The 19659-nt window shown below is 41.0% G+C and overlaps 1 protein-coding gene across 1 annotated transcript in view; it reads left to right on the forward strand.

Moving 5' to 3' along the window:
• Positions 1 to 19659, forward strand: part of FARSB (phenylalanyl-tRNA synthetase subunit beta) — an 896824-nt gene that overhangs the window by 602425 nt on the left and 274740 nt on the right. The gene's annotated exons all lie outside the window — the stretch shown is intronic.

Genomic DNA, 19659 nt, shown 5'->3' on the forward strand with positions numbered 1-19659 from the left:
TTAAGTAGGTGAAAGGTTGCCTTCCTGAGCCAGCCTCAGGCTAAAGCAGGGGCTCATTTCCCAAGAGAATCTCAAAATCAGGAAGCCGCCAGAACTTGAACTAGGTGGAGCGATGATGCACCAAGCAGAGAGCTCACTCACCGTGGGCCCAGGGCCAACTGGGAACCTGAAGGGATGGATACCTGACTCAGGCAAACTGTTCTCCCATTTCAAAATATGGCAGTTCAGTTGCTCATTAATCTGTTGAAACCTTATCAAAGAATACATCCTGAAGATAAGTAGAATGCAGAATTTCTTATCTGAAAAGACATTCGCAGTTCTGCAGAGAGAAGCTGGCTTTAGAAGTGGTACTTCCAGAACCACGAAATCCTCTAGAAAATACTGGTTTTCTTCCAAGAGAAGAAAACTAACATTGAACCTCTTTAGCTATCCGTAAGCCTAAAACAGACTAGAAGAATTCCAACAATATCTTTCTTCATTATCTCTCTCTCTATATATATATTATGGATATAGACCTATATTTAAAAGAAAATAGTCCTGGGAATTAAAATTCTAAATTCTCATCTTGTTTGCTGTTTAACGCTTAAGCTAAGTAGAAATATATAGATACACTTCAGAGATATTGTGGGTGTGGTTGCAGACCACTGACACTTAAAGGGAATATCAAAATTAAGTGAGTCACATGAATAGTTTGGTTTCCCAGTAATATAAAAGTTATGTTCGCCGGGCATGGTGGCTCACGCCTGTAATCCCAGCACTTTGGGAAGCCAAGGCAGGCGGATCATCAGAGGTCAGGAGTTCAAGACCAGCCTGATCAATATGGTGAAACCCTGTCTCTACTACAAATACAAAAATTAGCTGGGCGTGGTGGCATGCGCCTATAATCCCAACTACTCGGGAGGCTGAGACAGGAGAATCGCTTGAACCCAGGAGGTGAAGGTTTCAATGAGCCAAGATCATGCCATTGCACTCCAGCCTGGACAACAAGAGTGAAACTCCATCTCAAAAAAAAAAAAGTTATGTTCATACTATAAAGCGTGCAATAGCATTATATTTAACAAAACAATGTACATATCTTAATTTAAAAATACTTTATTGCAAAAAAAATGCTAGCGATCATTTGAGTCTTCAGCAAGTTGTAATCTTTTTTTGCTGGAGGAGGGTCTCATCTCAGGGTTGATGGCTGCTAACTGATCAGGGTGATGGTTGCTGAAGGTGGGGATGGCTGTAACAATTCCTTAAAATAGACTACAATGAAGTTTGCATCATAGGTTGACTCTTCCTTTCACAATTTCTCTGTAGCATGCAATGCTGCTTAATAGCATTTTACCCACGTTAAAATTCTTTCAGAATTGGAGTCAATTCTTTCAAATCGCCACGCACAGTGGCTCACGCCTGTAATCTCAGCACTTTGGGAAGCCGAGGTGGGCTGATCACGAGGTCGGGAGTTCGAGACCAGCCTGGCCAACATAGTGAAACCCCATCTCCACTAAAACTACAAAAATTAGCTGGGCATGGTGGTGCACACCTGGAGTCCCAGCTACTCGGGAGGCTGAGGCAGGAGAATTGCTTGAACCTGGGAGGCGGAGGTTGTGGTGAGCTGAGATCGTGCCACTGCACTCCAGCCTGGGCAACAAAGCAAGACTCCATCTCAAAAAAATAAAAAATAAAAAAAATCCTCTCAAACTTTGCCACTGCTTTATTCACTAAGTTTATGTAATATTCTAAATCCTTTCTTGTCATTTTAACAATGTTCACAGCATCTTCAACAGGAGGAGATTACATCTTGAAAGACCACTTTGTTTATTCATATGAAGCAACTCTTCATCCGTTCAAGTTTTATCATGAGACATGGCAATTCAGACACATCTTCAGTCTCCACTTATAATTCTAGTTCTCTTGGTATTTCTAACATATCTGCAGGTATTTCCTCCACTGAAGTCTCAAACCCCTCAAAGTAAACCATGAGAGTTAGAATCAGCTTCTTCTAAAGTCCTATTATGTCAGTATTTTGACCTCCTCCCATTAATTGTGAATGTCCTTAGTGGGATCTAGAATGGTGCATCCCTTCCAGAAAGTTTTCAATTTACTTTACTCAGGTCTGCTGGGCATGGTGGCTTACGCCTGTAATCCCAGCACTTTGGGAGGCCAAGGCAGGCAGATCACAAGGTCAGGAGATCGAGACCATCCTGGCTAACACGGTGAAACCCCATCTCTACTAAAAATACAAAAAAATTAGCTGGGTGTGGTGGCGGGCACCTGTAGTCCCAGCTATTCGGGAGGCTGAGGCAGGAGAATGGTGTGAACCCAGGAGATGGAGCTTGCAGTGAGCGGAGATCGCGCCACTGCACTCCAGCCTGGGTGACAGAGCAGGACTCTGTCTCAAAAAAAAAAAAAAATTTTACCCAGGTCTATCAGAGGAATCACTATGGCAGCCATAGCCCCATAAAATTTCTTAAATGACTTGAAAATCGAAACTAGTCTTTAATCCATGGGCTGCAGAATGAATGTTGTGTTAGCAGGCATGAAAACAACATTAATCTCCTTGTACAGCTTCATCAGACTTCCTGGGTGACCAGGTGCATTGTCAATAGTAGTAATATTTTGACAGTAATCATATCTTCTGAACAATACTTCTAAAAATGTGCTTAAACTGTCTGATAAACCATGCTGAAAACAGATGAGCTGTCATCTAGGCTTTGTTATTTCATTTATAAAGCACAAGCAAAGTAAGTTTAGCATAATTCTTAAGGACCCTAGGATTTTCAGAATGGTAACTAAGCATTGGCTTCAACTTAAAATCATCAGCTGCAATAGCCCCTAACAAGAGAGTCAGCCTGTCCTTCATAGCTTTGAAGCCATGCATTGACTTCTCCTCTCTACCTATGAAAGTCTTAGATGGCATCTTCTTGTAATATAAGATTGCTTTGTCTACCTTGGAAATCCATTGTTCAGCGTAGCCACTTTCATCAACAATCCTAGCTGGATCTTCTAGAAAACTTGCTGCAGCTTCTGCATCAGCACTTGCTGCTTCATCTTGCACTTTTATGTTATAGACATGACTTCTTTTCTTAAACCTCATGAACCAAACTCTGCTAGCACCAAACTTTTCTTCTGCAGCTTCTTCATCTCTCTCAGCCTTCACAGAATCCAAGAGAGCTACGCCTTGCTCTGGAATAAACTTCGGTTTAAGAGAATGTTATGGCTGGTTTGATCTTATATCCAGATCACTAAAAGTGTCTCCATATCATCATTAAGGGTATTTAGCTTTCTTAAGCATTCACTAGAGTAGCACTTTTAATTTTCCTCAAGAACTTTTCCTTTGCATTCACACCTTGGCTAATGGCTTGGCACAAGAAGCCTAGCTTTCAGGCTGTCTGGGCTTTTGAACATGCTTTCCTCACTAGGCATAATCATTTCTAGCTTTTGATTTAAAGTGAGAGACGTGTGACTCTTCCTTTCACTCGAATACCTAGAGGCCATTGTAGGGTTATTAACTGGCCTAATTTCAATATCCCTGTGTGTCAGGGGATAGAGAGGCCCAAGGAGAGGGAGAGGGTGGGGACTGGGGTTGGGGAGGGGAGGTCATTAGAGGAATCAGAACACACACATTTAACAATGATGTTCACCGTCTTATATAGGCATACTTCAGATCAGGGTGCCACAAAACAATTACAATAGTAACAACAAAGATCACTGATCACAGGTCACCATAACAGATATTAAAAAAATGAAGAAGTTTGAAATATTGCAAGGATTACCAAAATTTGACACAGAAACACAAAGTGAGCTGATGCTATCAGAACAGTGGTGCCCATAGAGTTACTCAATGCAAGGTTGCCACAAACCTGATATGGTTTGGCTGTGTCCCCACTCAAATCTCATCTTGAATTGTAGCTCCCATAGTCCCCACATGACGTGGGAGGGACCTAGTGGGAGGTAAATGAATCATGGGGGCAGGTTTTTCCTGTGCTGTTCTTGTAATAGTGATTAAGTCTCATGAGATCTGATGGTTTTATTAAGGGGAGTTCCCCTGCACACGCTCTCATGCCTGCCACCGTGTATGACGTGACTTTGCTCCTCCTTCACCTTTCACCATGATTGTGAGGCCTCCCCAGCGACTGTAAGTCCATTAAACCTCTTTTTCTTTTCTTTTTTTCCTTTTTTTTTTCTTTTGAGATGGAGTCTTGCTCTGTCCCGCAGGCTGGAGTGCAGTAGTGTGATCTCGGCTCACTGCAATCTCCATCTCCCGGGTTCAAGCAATTTTCCTGCATCAGCCTCTCAGTAGCTGGGAATACAGGTGCGTGTCACCACGGCCAGCTAATTTTCGTATTTTTAGTAGAGACAGGGTTTCATCATGTTGGTCAGGCTGGTATCGAACTCCTGACCTCGTGATATACCTGCCTCAGTCTCCAAAAGTGCTGGGATTGCAGGCTTGAGCCACCGAGCCAGGCCACCTCTTTTTCTTCACAAATTACCCAGTCTTGGGTATATCTTTATTAGCAGTGTGAGAACAGACTAATATACCTCCAATTTGTAAAAAACACAATAAAGCAAAGTGCAATAAAACCAGGTATGCCTGTAGTATTTCTACTTTCTACATTTTTAATTTTTTAATTTTTTAATTTAAAAAAAGTCATGTGTACAATTGATTTTGTCTTGAAAAGTTTTCAATATATTTTTATTGACAGCTTTTGAGAATTACAGAATTTGGCTATATTTTCCTTCTTTTTATAAAAATTAAATTCAGAAACTATTATGTCCAACTGAATGAGAACATCTACAGGAGTACAGCAGTTCCTTTATAGTTTTGCTATTTGTCCAAATAACAGGGACATTGAGAAGGGATGTCTTCATAATTCTCATGAATACCTAATGATCTGTTTCACATGAAGGGCGGCAGAAATAGTCTGTGACTAGATAATAAAATACTATGAGCACTTTCCATAATCATTATAGTACAATACCAAGACCAACTGATGTTTAAAATTTTTACAGAAATCTTTTAGTTCTTTCACTTCTGGTGAATTTTGGGGGCAGAAGATAGGAGTTAAGGTGGCATATAATACTATATGTTTGAGTTCAGATGACTCTGGCTTCGAGAACAGAACATTCAACAAAAAACAGTTTTTAAAATGACATTTATTGTCCAGGTGTAGTGGTTCATGCTTGTAATCCCAACACTCTGGGAGGCTGAGGTGGGAGGTTTGCTTGAGGCCAGGAGTTCAAGACCAGCCTGGGCAATGCAGAGAAGTCCCATCTTTAAAAAAAAAAAAATTGGCCAGGCATGGTGGCTCACACCTGTAATCCTAGCACTTTAGGAGGCCGAGGTGGGCGGATCACAAGGTCACAAGGTCACAAGGTCAAGAGGTCGAGACCATCCTGGCCAACATAGTGAAACTCTATCTCTACAAAAATACAAAAATTAGCTCGTGGCGCACACCTGTAGTCCCAGCTACTCAGGAGACTGAGGCAGGAGAATTGCTTGAACCTAGGAGGCGGAGGTTGCAGTGAGCCGAGATCGTGCCATTGCACTCCAGCCTGGCGACAGAGTGAGACTCCGTCTCAAAGTAAATAAATAAATATTTTAAAATACAAAAATTAGTCAGGCATGGGGGCTCATGCCTGTAGTACCAACCACTTAGGAGGCTGAGGCAGGAGGTTTGCTCGAGTCCAGGAGTTCGAGGCTGCAGTGAGCTATGATTGTGACAGTGCACTCCAGCCTGGGCGATAGAGCGAGACTCTGTCTCAAAAAAAAAAAAAAAAAAAAAAAAAAAAAAGACATTTACTATGTCACATAAAAAGAACTAAGGAGGCAGGGCAAGTCCAAGGTGAGTTCAGGGACTCTGCATATCATTGAGGACCTGGGCCTTCCCTGTGTCATTCTCAGCATATTGGTTTCATCCTTAGACTGTCCACTCATAGTCACAGATGGCAGCCACAGTTTCATATATCTCATGAACACACAGCAGCATCTGGCCAAAGAATAAGGGCATGTTCCCTAAATGCCACTTTTTATTAAGGAGGAAATCCTTTCTCAGAAGACTCACGACAGACCCCTCCACAAATCTCATTGCCAGGAACTGAGTCACACATCCATATCTTACCTGTAAAGGAGGCTGGGAAAGTGTTAAGAGGCATTTTGGGCTTCTGGAATGGAAAGGAGGTACTATCAGCACAAAGGAAGCCATGGGAAGGGATACATTCAGGAAAGCCTAACTAGCAACATCTGACATGAATATCACTATCACCTGAAATTACCCATTTTGGACTAAAAGTGGCTTAAATGATAAAACCATCTGTTGTTTAACTTTACAAAATGTCCAGAGGAAAGCAGTTCCAAGGCTGCTTTTGGGGTTTTTTGTTTGTTTATTTGTTTTGTTTTTGTTTGAGACAGGGTTTATTCCCATCTCCCAGGCTGCAGTGCAGTGGCACGGTCTTGGCTCAATGCAACCTTCGCCTCCCAGGCTCAAGCAATTCTCCTGCCTCAGCCTCCCAAGTAGCTGGGACCGCAGGCGTGCACCACCATGCCCAGATAATTTTTGTGTTTATGTAGAGATGGGGATTCGCCATATGGGCCAGGCTGGTCTTGAACTCCTGACCTCAGGTGATCCACTCACTTCAGCCTCCCAAAGTGCTGTGATTACAGGTGTGAGCCACCACTCCCAGCCCTAGGGCAGCTTTAAAGGCTCAATAATGTCATCAAGGACCCAGCTCCTCCTGTCTCTCTGCTCATTCTACCATTCTCGGTCTCTATGTTGTCTCTCTCCTCATGGTGATAAGATGGCTGCCACTGCTCCAGATGTTATCTTACACAACACTTCTAAAGCCAGAAGAGAAAAGCAGTTTCTCCTTACATACCAGGATGGGTTTATTGAACAGCTACATCTTTCCAAGATGCACTCATTTCCCCTAAACCAATCACTGGCAAATGAAATTACCCTGATAAATCTATCTCAATCCTAGATCATCTACTAGGGTCTGGGGAGGGTATTCTAGCTACTAGGGACACAGTAACATTTGACCTTTGGTTCAAAGTACTATATATGCCACATTTTGAAGGACAAGACTCCACTCCAATAGAATATCATCCTCAGGCTGGCTCCTTTGCTTGGTTTTTAACAGGATTCTAAGGGTTCCATCGGGTGGTACTTCTCAGTGATGAGGCACTTGGTAGAGCCCATAGGTCCCACTGTCACATGCTCATTGCTGCTCCTCTGCCATAAAGTGGGCCTTCACTCCCAGAACGAGGCTATGTAGGAATCTATGATGGCAAATCAGACATTTTGTGAGCCCTCGGATTGTGGTACTAGCAAGGCTCAGTGGGCAGAAAAAGCAAACTCACGCCTAGGTTATAGATCTATCCCAGAAAGAACAAATCAATGGCTTAGGCACTGGTAGAGGCACTAAGGTGGAGATTCACAGGTGTCATCAGCACATCCTAGACATGGGAACGCTAAGGGGATGTGTGCAGGGCACCCAAAACCTCTGCTACAAGTGGGCAATCAACAGTGGCTGCTAGGCTGGGCGCGGTGGCTCATGCCTATAATGCCAGCACTTTGGGACGCTGAGGCAGGTGTAACATTTGAAATCAGGAGTTTGAGAGCAGCCTAGCCAACATGGTGAAATCCTGTCTCTACTAAAAATACAAAATTAGCTGAGCTTGGTGGCGCATGCCTATAATCCCAGCTACCCAGGAGGCTGAGGCAGGAGAATTGCTTGAACCCAGGAGGCGGAGGTTGTGATGAGCCAAGATCGAGCCAGTTCACTCCAGCCTGCGCAACAGAGCAAGACTCTGTCTCAAAAATAATAAAAAATAAAAATGAAAAACCGTCGCTGCCGTTTTTCCTTATGTTAAAAAACTGGAACGTATGCATATTTTGTGTGTGTGTGTGTGTGTGTGTGTGTGTGTGTGTGTGTATTTTTTTGAGATGGAATTTTGCTCCTATTGTCCAGGCTGAAGTGCAATGGCGTGATCTTGGCTCACTGCAACTTCCACCTCCCAGGTTCAAGCAATTCTCCTGCCTCAGTCTCCCGAGTAGCTAGGATTACAGGCATGTGCCACCATGCCCGGCTAATTTTGTATTTTTAGTAGAGACAGGGTTTCTCCATATTGGTCAGGCTGGTCTCAAACTCCAGACCTCAGGTGATCCGCCTGCCTCGGCCTCCCAAAGTGCTGGGATTACAGGCGTGAGCCACTGTGCCCAGCCTCGAATATATTTCAAGGAATTTTCCAGTGACTGAATTTCAAAGAAAGAATCAGGAGAAGAATTCTAAGAGTTTCTGTGGCCAAACATCACTCCGTCTTTCTAGGAAGTCCTTCTTTTCAACACAGGCTCTCAGCTTCAGGAGTGAGGCTCATGGTTGATCACGGGGCAAGACATCACAATGGGATGTCTCCTACATCCCCTCCAGGATTTATAAAGATCTCTAGGGATCGAGAGTCTTCCGCTACCTTCAATGACACTAGATATTTGTCAACGCTCTCAATAAGCAATTTCTTCAACCCAAGGTAATTTGATTCTGTTCTACTTTAATGATTAAAAACTGACTAGCCTTCTTTAAATAACTCTTCACATGCATGAAATAGTTTGTCTTCTTTTTCTTTTCCAAGCTAGACAAAACTTTTTTTTAACTTTTATTTTAGATTCATGTTCAGGTTTGCTACAAGGGTATATTGTGTAATGCTGAGGTTTAGGGTATAATTGCACCTGTCACTCAGGCAATGAGCACGGTATCCAACAGCTAGTTTTTCAACCCTTGTCCTCTCCCTCACGCCTCCTATAATCCTCAGTGTCTATTGTTCTCTTCTTCATGTCCATTTGTAGTTCTTTGAGAAATCTCCAAACTGCTTTCCATAGCAGTTGAACTAATTTACATTCCCTCCTATATCGTGAAAGCTTTCCTTTTTCTCTGCAGCCCTGCCAGCATCTGTTATTTTTTGACTTTTTAATAGTCATTCTGACTGATATGAGATGGTATTTCATTGTGGTTTTGATTTGCATCTCTCTAATGACTGGTGATGATGAACATTTTTTCATATGCTTGTTGGCCACTTGTGTGCCTTTTTTTGAGAAGTGTCTGTTCACATACTTAGCCCGCTTTTTAATGGGATTATTTGTCTTCTGCTTTTAAATTTTTTTTAAGTTCCTTACAGACTCTGAATATTGGACCTTTGTTGGATGCATAGTTTGCAAGTACTCCCATTCTGTAGGTTGTCTGCTTACTCTGTTGATAGTTTCTTTCACTGTGCAGATGCTTTTTGGTTTAATTAGATCTCACTTGCTAATTTTTGTTTTTGTTGCAATTGATTGGAGGGCTTAGCCATAAATTATTTGTCAAGACTGATGTCCAAAATGATATTTCCTAGATTTTATTCTAGGATTTCTACAGTTTGAGGTCTTACATTTAAGTTGTTAATTTATCTTGACTTGATTTTTGCCTATGGTGATAAGTAGGGGGTCCAGTTTCATTTTTCTGTGTGTAGATAGCCAGTTATCTCAGCACCATTTAGTGACTAGGGAGTCCTTTCCCCATTGCTTATTTTTGCCAGCTTTGTCAAAGATCAGATAATTATAGATGTGTGGCTTTATTGTTGGGTTCTCTATTCTGTTCCATTGGTCTATGTGTCTTTTTTTGTACCAGTATCATGATGGTTTCATTACTGTAGCCTTGTAGTGTAGTTTGAAGTTGGGTAAAGTGAGGTTTCAGGCTTGTTGGTTTTGCTTAGGATTCTTTTAGCTATTTGGGCTCTTTTCTGGCTCCACATGAATTTTAGACTAGTTTTTTATAGTTCTGTGAAACATGACATTGGTAGTTTGATAGCAATAGCATTGAATCTGTAGATTGCTTTGGGCGGTATGGCCATTTTAACAATATTGATTCTTCCAGCCCATGAGTACAGAATGTTTTCCCATTTGTTTGTAGACAAATCTTTTTTAAAAAAAAGTCTCTCTGAAATGACCTGTTTTCTATCCCTTTGATTATTTTTAGTGCACTTTTCCCCTTTTCATCATTTGGAGAATAAAATAGAATACCCAGATTTTAACCAAGGACCTGACAATTGTAAAATATATTGAAAGGGTCTATTCCCAGCCCTTATACATCAGAATGTCATTAAAATATCCTAAAAATGCATTTGCTTTTTAAAGTAGCAATGCATACTTTTTTACTCCTGTTTCATTTTGATTGATAATAATTCTCAGTTAAGGAAGTGGACATTTATGAGCTGCACACTCTTGTGTGTGTAGAAGTCTCTTTGAATCTATTGTTGGGCTTGTTTGTTTGCTGTTCTATGTATGAACCTCTGCATATAAAGTCTTTTATATTATACTTACTAAAGCTTCCCTGAAATTTATCCATTTGTTTGGGCCGTTCTATTTTATCAGTATATATGTAAAGAACCCTGAATTCAGGCAGTTTCTGAAATAACATTTTCTCTCCAAAATAGCTGTAGCTCTATTATTTCTTAAGTCTTTTATAATATAGACTTTATATGTTTGATTAAAAAGAGAAAACCAAGATCATTAGAATTAAGTTTGGTTGTATGTAACTAAGAATGCAAAATAATAGTAGTTAAAATACATAAAGATTTTTATTTTACATAAAAGGAATCTGGAACTTGGTAATCTAGGGCCAGTATGGAAACTCCATGAAATCATCAGGGACCCAACCCAAGATGCTTCTCTCTTTTTGTTCTTCCAGCCTCCGTGTGTGACTTACTAGTGTCTGATGTCTATATCCAAAGTCATCAAATGGCTGCTGGGGTTTTAGCCATCACATCTGTGTTCCAGGCGTCAGAAAGAAAGAAGAGGCAATGCAAAAGGGATGCAATTCCTAGTAATTCCTTTCAAGAGTTTTTTTTTTTTTTTCAACACAACACCTCATCTTACATCACATTGGTCAGAATATCACCACATACTAAGGAAGCCAGAACATAGGCATAAGAAGCACACAAAGGCATCTGAAATAAAATCTGGGTGCTGTTACTAACTGTGAAGGGCAGAAGAGTTATCAGGTAAGCAACCAACAGTCGCTGCCCTCTTGATAAAGGTAGGGTAGCTGAAGAAAGGCACAATATATTGGGTGCTGAAAATACTACTTCCGGGAACCTGAAGATAGTTCAAGTTCTTCTTTAGGGCCAGTGGAAGTCCTCTTCTTTGTTTCTCCCTTTGATTTAGAAGTTTGTGACAATACAGAGCAGTTTTTTTTTTTTTTTTTACATTTTTCTAATAAAGAGCCTTTATATAATTGTGAAATACATAAACAGTCCCTGAGTGTTCTCCAACATCATTCATATTAATTTCTTTTGAAGTTCCTTAATGAACTTACTTCTCTTTTCTCTGAAACTGCTGTGGTTTCTCTATATCAATGAAAATATTTGGAAGCCAAGCCTGAGGTTTCGGGGATAGTCCTTTAAATCTCATGTTTATTTTATATTTACAACACATCTCAATTTGGACTAGCCACCTTTCAAGTGCTCAATCACCACATATGGCTAGAGGCTACTGTATTGATCAGCTCAGTTCCAGACTATAAGATGCATGAAAACAAGAAAGCATGTCTGTTTCACTCACCACTGTATCCCAGCACCTAGCACCGTGCCTGATGTGTAATGGGCACTCAATGTGTGTTTGTTGAATTAGTACATTTGAGGGGAAGGATGTTTAAAATATTTGTCAGCAAAGGTGCTGACAAAACAGATAAGTCACTTTAGTTTTTCTCTTTTGCTTTTTCAGATCTTGCCTGTCGAAAAGCTTTATTGGCCGGGTGCGGTGGCTCACACCTGTAATCCTAGCACTTTGGGAGGCCAAGGCGGGCAGATCATTTGAGGTCAGGAGTTCAAGACCAGCCTAGCCAACATGGTGAAACACCGTCTCTACTAAAAATATGAAAATTAGCCAGGTTTGGTAGTGTGTGCCTGTAATCCCAGCTACATGGGAGGCTGAGGCAGGAGAACCACTTGAACCCGGGAGGCAGAGGTTGCAGTGAGCCGAGATGGTGCCACTGCACTCCAACCTGGGCAGCAGAACGAGACTCTGTCTCAAAAAAACAGAAACCCTTGTAACGTTTATATTTTTCTTACCATTATAAGGAGAGTTTCCAGTCTAGAAATTTTTAATGAAGCAAGACCATGCCATCACAACCAATGTTTTAAAAATAAACTCCTTGTAAAGGTTATTAGTATGCATCTTGCTAGTAATTTATTCTTGTTTTTACAGAATCTCTACTGATCTTGGGGAACATTTCTAGGACCCATACACAAATATGAAAACATTTTATATGTTGTATATTTTATCTGTTTTATATATTTTCTGTGTAATCTTTAAATCACAACACTCTTGTATTCATTATGTCATCATACTTTGCTTAAGAGCATATTTCTCAAACTTGCGTAAATTGTGGAAGTATCAAAGGATTAACTAATAGTCTACGGAGAGTGCCTATTTACCTCACCTAGGTACAAAACAGCTTTACTTAAAATTTGGGAAATCCTGTCACTTTACTGCTGTGTTACTTAAAATGTGTTTCATGGGCCAGGAGTAGCAGCAGCCATACTTAGGAGTTGCTAGAAGTGCGGAGTCTCAAGCCCAGATCTACAGAGCTATGCCCAGATCTACTGAATCAGAATCTGCATTTTCACAAGAGTTTAGCCAAATGACTCATGCGCACATTAAGGTTTGAGAAGCACTGACTCAACATTATTGTCAGTTCCTTTTACCACCAAACGTGGATATATTCGCGGCTTACTTTAGAGCCAGGCACAGAGAGAAGAAAACGATTGGCCCAGAGAACAGATACAGGAGCTCTGATTTCTAGTGCCTTGGCATGCGGAACAGGGACCTCATGGAGCTTTCTGCACGTAGATGGAGGAAAGGCTTGGGGAAGAGCGATGGGAGGACAGACCTGATGTTTATACCAGTTGTTTGCTACTCATCCAAAAAGCAGGAGCTCCTGCCAGTCCCTGAGCATCTGTGCTAAGCAAAAAAAAAATAATAAAATAAATATATACATATATATATAAAAATATATATATATATATGTATATATTTAGCTGTTTTGAAGAACCAAGTTTAGAGGCCACGGAGGGCAGATCACTTGAGGTCAGGAGTTCGAGACCAGCCTGGCCAACATGGTGAAACCCCGTCTCTACTAAAAATACAAAAATTACCCGGGCATGGTGGTGCATGCCTGTAATCCCAGCTACTAGGGAGGCTGAGGCAGGAGAATGGTTTGAGCCCGGGAGGCAGAGGTTACAGTGAGTCGAGATCGTGCCACTGCACTCCAGCCTGGGTAACAGAATGACACTCTGTCTCAAAAAAAAAAAAAAAAAAAGAGCCAGGTTTATTCCAAAGTGTCAACTAACCTTAAAGACACCTTCCCTACGCCCACCCTCTCATGGAACTAAACTGAGTGATGACAATGAGTATGCAACAAAGTCACATGCTTCCCAGCCTCACTTTACATCGATGGGATTAAGTCAAAAAAATCAAAGTAATTCATCACACATTCATTTTAACTGCAAAATTGCAAATTCTCATCTATCCACTTCTGAATCAGCTACTTTTAGCAAGTACAGAAAGAAAACCACCAAATGACCAATTAGGGAGAATTTTTTGGTTTTGCTGAGATACCTCATCATAGCCCTCCCTATTACCACTATTAAAGCAACTCTAAAAAATAATAATTTCCCTCAAAACGTTAGGACACATTTACCAGGAGTAATCATGTGAAAAACACACTCTCCTAGGGAATAAAGAACGTGATACATAAAATTTCAAAACTCTAATCTATACAATCACAACAAAATTCTAGCTATTCGATCATTTATAAAAGATTATCTCCAGCATGGGCCTCTGGTTGCATTGTCTGCCCAGCAACCCCTCCTACTTTTTATATTAAAAGCTATCTCTTACCTTTGGAAAACAACCCTCCCAATTCTGTGTGTTTCTAGTGGAACTGCAGGTCATCAAACCTCATCCACATTAGCCACAGAAGTGGGTACAGAAACCAACCTGCCAATCAAAACATCCCCTCTCCCCTTACCACAGGTATTGGTTCAAAGGGTGGTCAGATGGTCCAGGGAAGACCAATTAGAGTTCATCCCTGGCATTTTACATCTGTATCCTGGGAGACTGATTTGGAATATCCAAGCTGCAAGTTGACTGAATTCATATCTACTCTCTCTTAGAAGCCATCTGGCCAACAAGCAGAGAGTGGAGCCCAGCAAAGAGATGGGGATGTGGATCCCCAAATCTAGTAGTGCTTGAGGTCAACACCACCCCTATTATTTCCTGTAACATGATTCAGTATACTCTGTGGAAGGGTATGTATGTGCCTACGTTTACTTAAGCTAGTTTGAGGTCATTCATAACTCAAACTTCCTGATATATACAAACAGAAAATGAAAGAATGTTAAAAGGAAATTCATTGACACTTAGAAAAGTAGCTTGTTACTATTGTGAAATTGCGGTTATGTCTTTACTGAACAAACATTTAGTAAGACATTATGCTGGTTCCTGTATGTGTTTTGCAGATATTCGATCATCCTGTTTCTGTAAAGCAGGAATCATATTTCTAGAGCTTCCTTTTCTTCCTGCACTAGGTCATGCAAGCTCAGGTTTCTGAGTGAATACAGCAAAAGAGAATCATAAAGCAGTGTTTTCTTTTAGACAGATCATCTGACTGAATTTCTCTCTCCTTTTCTGCCTTGGCTGACTTGGTGAGTAGTATAAAATTTCCATAGACTATTCTCAAAATCAAAATGCTAGGATGGGAAAATAGTACTCATTTATTGCCTTTGTGTTTTATCTCCTAGAATTAGTAGAAGTACTCATTTATTGAATCAGTGTTATATATACAATTTTCTTTTTAATCTGACAACTACCCCAGCAGGCATCTCCCTGTTTTACAGAATAAAACACTGAGACCTGTGAGGTACCTTCTTGAGATCTTGAAACTAGTGAGTGGTATAACCTGGATATACACCCAGGCCTGTCTAACTTTCTATAGCTCATCATTTTCTCCCTGGCACTACATTACTTTCCAGAAAAAAGGGCAGTATAGTCAGTCATCCTGGTGATATATTTTTTTTTTTTTTTTTTTTTTTTTTTTTTTTTTCCTGAGGCAAAGTCTTGCGCCCAGCCATCTGGTGGTATATTTTATATCACACCAAAGCCCATATACTCCAGTCTCTTGGAAGTGTATTCAACATTCTATGAACTTCAGCGTGAAACAGTTGGCATGTTAGATAAGTAATCATAAGATCGAGCCTAAATTAGGGCCAGGCGCAGTGGCTTATACCTGTAATCCCAGCACTTTGGGAGGCCAAGGCAGGCGGATCACTTGAGGTCAGGACCTCGAGACCAGCCTGGCCAACATGGTGAAACCTCGTCTCTACTAAAAATACAAAAAGTAGCTAGGCGTGGTGGCACATGCCTGTAATCCTAGCTACTCGGAAGGCTGAGGCAGGTGGATTGCTTGACCCCGGGAGGCAGAGGTTGTGGTGAGCCGAGATGGTGCCATTGCACTCCAGCCTGGGTAACAGAGCGAAATTCTGTCTCCAAAAAAAAAAGAAAAAAGAAAGAAAGAAGAGGAAGATGAAGAAGTTAAGAAGGAAGTGGAGCACAGGGAAGAGGAAATTTCTTCCAGATTAAAAAAAAGAGAACTCGACACAAGAACAATTCTTCAAAGATTCAATTTATGAAATTACCACATAGGGAGGAAAAAGGTATTTACCTTGATTTATCTGAAAAAAAGGAACAGTAAGCATTGTGGTAAAAGAAGGAAAGAAAGAAAAAAAAACCCTGAATTTTAATAGAAATTAGGAATCAATTAGAGCTCCATTACTGCCACTAACATAGCCATCCTCCCAGGTGCAAGATTTGACAAGCAGGTCTGGAAAAATTGGAAAGTCAGTGAGCTTTGCTATTGACACGGCCCCACTGAGTTCCTCCACCCATACGAATGTTCAACACACCACCCGGCCCAGCCCAGCCTTCCCTATTTAGGCTTGGGTACAACCATTCCTAACCCCTCCCTGCCCTTCAAAACTTGCCCATCCTGTACATCATTACCAAACAGCATGTTCGCTGTTTCTCATAGCTTAATCTTTTCATCTCGTGACACGGACTTGAAAAAGTTTCTGAAATATATTGCTGCATTACGTTATTGCTGCATTACATATATAAAATAAAAATACATATTAGGTTGGTGTAAACCGCAATTACTTTTGCACCAACACAATAGAAAAAGGACTAGAAAAGTATGCCATATAACATATACCTAATGCGTGTGAGGCTTAAAACCTAGTTGAGGAGTTGATAGGTGCAGCAAACCACCTTGGTACATGTATACCTATGTAACAAACCCACACATTGTGCATATGTATCCTGGAACTTACAGTAAAATATTAAAAAAAAAAAAAGAAAGAAAGAAAGGAAAAGAAAAGAAAAGAAAAGAAGAGGAGGAAATGGTGAACTGAGATTGTGAAACGAGAGCAGGTTTTTACCTTTCGTCCCATGTATTTCTGTCTTTTTTAATCTTTTAAATTAAGCACATATTCATATATTACCTATATAATTATTTTTCATGAGTGAAAGAAAATATGAGAAAAATTATATTTAGCTTATCCTCCCCTTCCCAAGGAAGTTTTAAATAGCAGCCTTTTAGAGAGGATTTCTAAATACATAGAAGGGATTTAAAAGAGAGGTCGGTTTCAGATATCTCTGGGGTTGGATGATGGAGTAAGACAGGAAGTGTTTCTGCGGCTGGGACGTTTTAATTCAACTTTACTCTTGCTGTGTATGTGGGCAGCACCTACATAATCACTGTCACCGTCACCTGCACAGCCACCATGTGACACAAACCTCTATATTTCTATATGCTCTTACACTGAGTTACAAGGTTTTAAAGGCTGCTAGCTGGATGCAGGGTGACCTCTGGAAGGGAATGGTCAAGTAAAAGTCAGGGGACTGTCTCCTTTATCTATAATGTTTCAAACAAGAATGTATTCATGTTTTGCTTAGTAATTAAAAATGTAAAACAAAATACATTTGGTGCAGTGAGCCGAGATTGCGCCACTGCACTCCAGCCTGGGTGACAGAGCGAGACTCCGTCTCAAAAAAAAAAAAAAAAAATACATTTGGAAAACCCTTTTTTTTTTTGGAATATGTGAATGGAATGGGGAGTAGGTGTGCTCCATGTAAGCGGGCCACAGTTAAAGTAGTTTGAGATTACCACTCCCTTCCTGTACTGCATGCCCAGAGAGTCACTGGCTGAGATGATTTGGATGGAAGGAAGCACATCCATGTCACATGATCACAGAACATCTGTATTCACATTTTTTCTATATGTGTCGACTATTCTGATTTCTATATTAATAAATACTCTTTAGGTTGCAAGCGACAGAGATCCAAATTGAATTTCCTTATTCAAAAAGGAGAATTTGTCCGGGAGTGGTGGCTCATCCCTGTAATCCCAACACTTTAGGAGGCCAAGGTGGGTGGATCACCTGAGGTCAGGAGTTTGAGACAAGCCTGACCAACATGGCAAAACCCTGTCTCTACTAAAAACACAAAAAATTAGCTATGCGTGATGGTGGGCACCTGTAATCCCAGCTACTTGGGAGGCCGAGCAAGGAGAATTGTTTGAACCTAGGAAGCAGAGGTTGCAGTGAGCCGAGAGCGCACCATTGCACTCCAGCCTGAGCGACAGAGCAAGACTCTGCTTCGAAAAAACAAACAAAAAAAAAAGGGGGGGGGGAATTTATTTTATCATGTAACTAGAAAATCAAAACCAACAGGCTTGGAGTCATGCAAAGTTGGATTAGGTACTCAAAACGTTACCAGCAGCAATGTGATTTTATGCCTCTCAGGACCTCTTCCTTTTACATAGGCCTCATTCTCAAATCTTCTTACAGATGGAGGCAAAAATGGCAACTAGTCACCACAGGCTTATAATTCCACTTTATATTTCCACCAAAAATCCCACTGGAAAAAGAAACGCTCTTTCTAGATAGCTCAGAGAATGTCCTGGTGTTTAGTATCGTTGGTCTGGCTTGTGTTATGTGCCTATCACTGAACCGACTGCTGAGGCAAAGGGAATGGAATGTTATGATCAGACAAACCTAGGCCCTGTACTTATCAATGGAGTGAAAGCTTGCAATCAGCCCCACCTGGACCACGGGGATTGGGTTGGTATCCCTAAGGCATATTAAGGTACCATTACTCAAAGAAAGGCGAAGTATCACTGGGAGGCAAAAGCAAGGATGTCCACCAGCTTCTGGGATGAGTGGTCACACTGAATAATCCAGGCTGATTGTCATTACTAACAAGCTCTGCCCTTTTGATATCTCTTCAATGTCTTTTTTTTTTTTTTTTTTTTTTTTTGAGACGGAGTCTCGCTCTGTCACCTAGGCTAACAAGCTCTGACTTTCAGGTCTCAATCTATGCCTCATCCTTTTTTTGTATTTTTAGTAGAGACGGGGTTTCACTGTGTTAGCCAACCCTGACATCTTAAGTGAGCCTTGAGCCACCGCGCCCGGCCAACCCTGACATTTACCCTGTTGTTGTTGCTGGGAGGGGTTGTCTATCAACTCCTTGTGATTTGGACTGAGATGGAATTATTTTATTTTATTTTGTTTTGTTTTATTTCAAGATGGAGTTTCGCTCTTGTTGCCCAGGTTGGAGTGCAATGGCACGATCTTGGCTCACCACAACCTCCGCCTCCTGGGTTCAAGCAATTCTTCTGCTTCAGCCTCTCAAGTAGTTGGGATTATAGGCATGCGACACCAAACCCGGCTAATTTTTTGTATTTTTAGTAGAGAGGGGGTTTCTCCATGTTGGCCAGGCTGGTCTCAAACTCCCGACCTCAGGCGATCCGCCCACCTCGGCCTCCCAAAATGCTGGGATTACAGGCAGAGCCACCATGCCCAGCTGAGATGGAATAATTTTCTAAGCAGGAAGCATTGATTCAACATGTCTTTCATTCCCTCCTATGTATCAGACATATGCTTGATGCAGTTTCCATCTGTAATAATTAGCCTAGTGAAGGCACCACACAAGAAAATCCATGTGATAAGGATTAAGTAAAGTTCTGCACAGGCTGATAATTGGGAGGGTTACAAAGAACAAGCTTCCAAATCAACTCAGTTGTCAGAACATATCTGTAAGAAATGATGCTTGAGCTAAGACCATGAGGACACATAAAAGTTGGGCAGAGAAGTAGAGGACAAGGGAGTGGGTGAACATTCCAAGCAGAGAGAACAATTTGTGTAGAAGCACATAGGCAAGATGGGCAATGGCATATTTTTAGAATTACAAGTTGGCCAGGATGACTACAGCTCAAGTTGTGTGTAGGAAAGTGGCCCGAGAACATGTGATGAAGAACATGAATAAACTTGTCAGCCATGTCAAGCCTGGATGTTTGAAATTTATCTTGTGAAATTTACCTTGAGCATTAGTCACTTTTAGGTAGAAGAAAAGTATGACCAAATGTTATCTCGTTTGTTTGTTTAAGCATTCTTTAGAGAAGAAAAATTGCAGAAGACTAAGACTGGAGATAGGGAGACAAACACAGTCTACTGTAGTGTTCTGGGTAAGTTTTAATAAGGAGGAATTAATCAAAGCACAATGAGGGTGGAGAAGAGGGACTGAATTA

The sequence above is a fragment of the Macaca thibetana genome, chromosome 12 (genome assembly GCF_024542745.1).
Source record: "Macaca thibetana thibetana isolate TM-01 chromosome 12, ASM2454274v1, whole genome shotgun sequence".
Lineage (NCBI taxonomy): Eukaryota > Metazoa > Chordata > Mammalia > Primates > Cercopithecidae > Macaca > Macaca thibetana.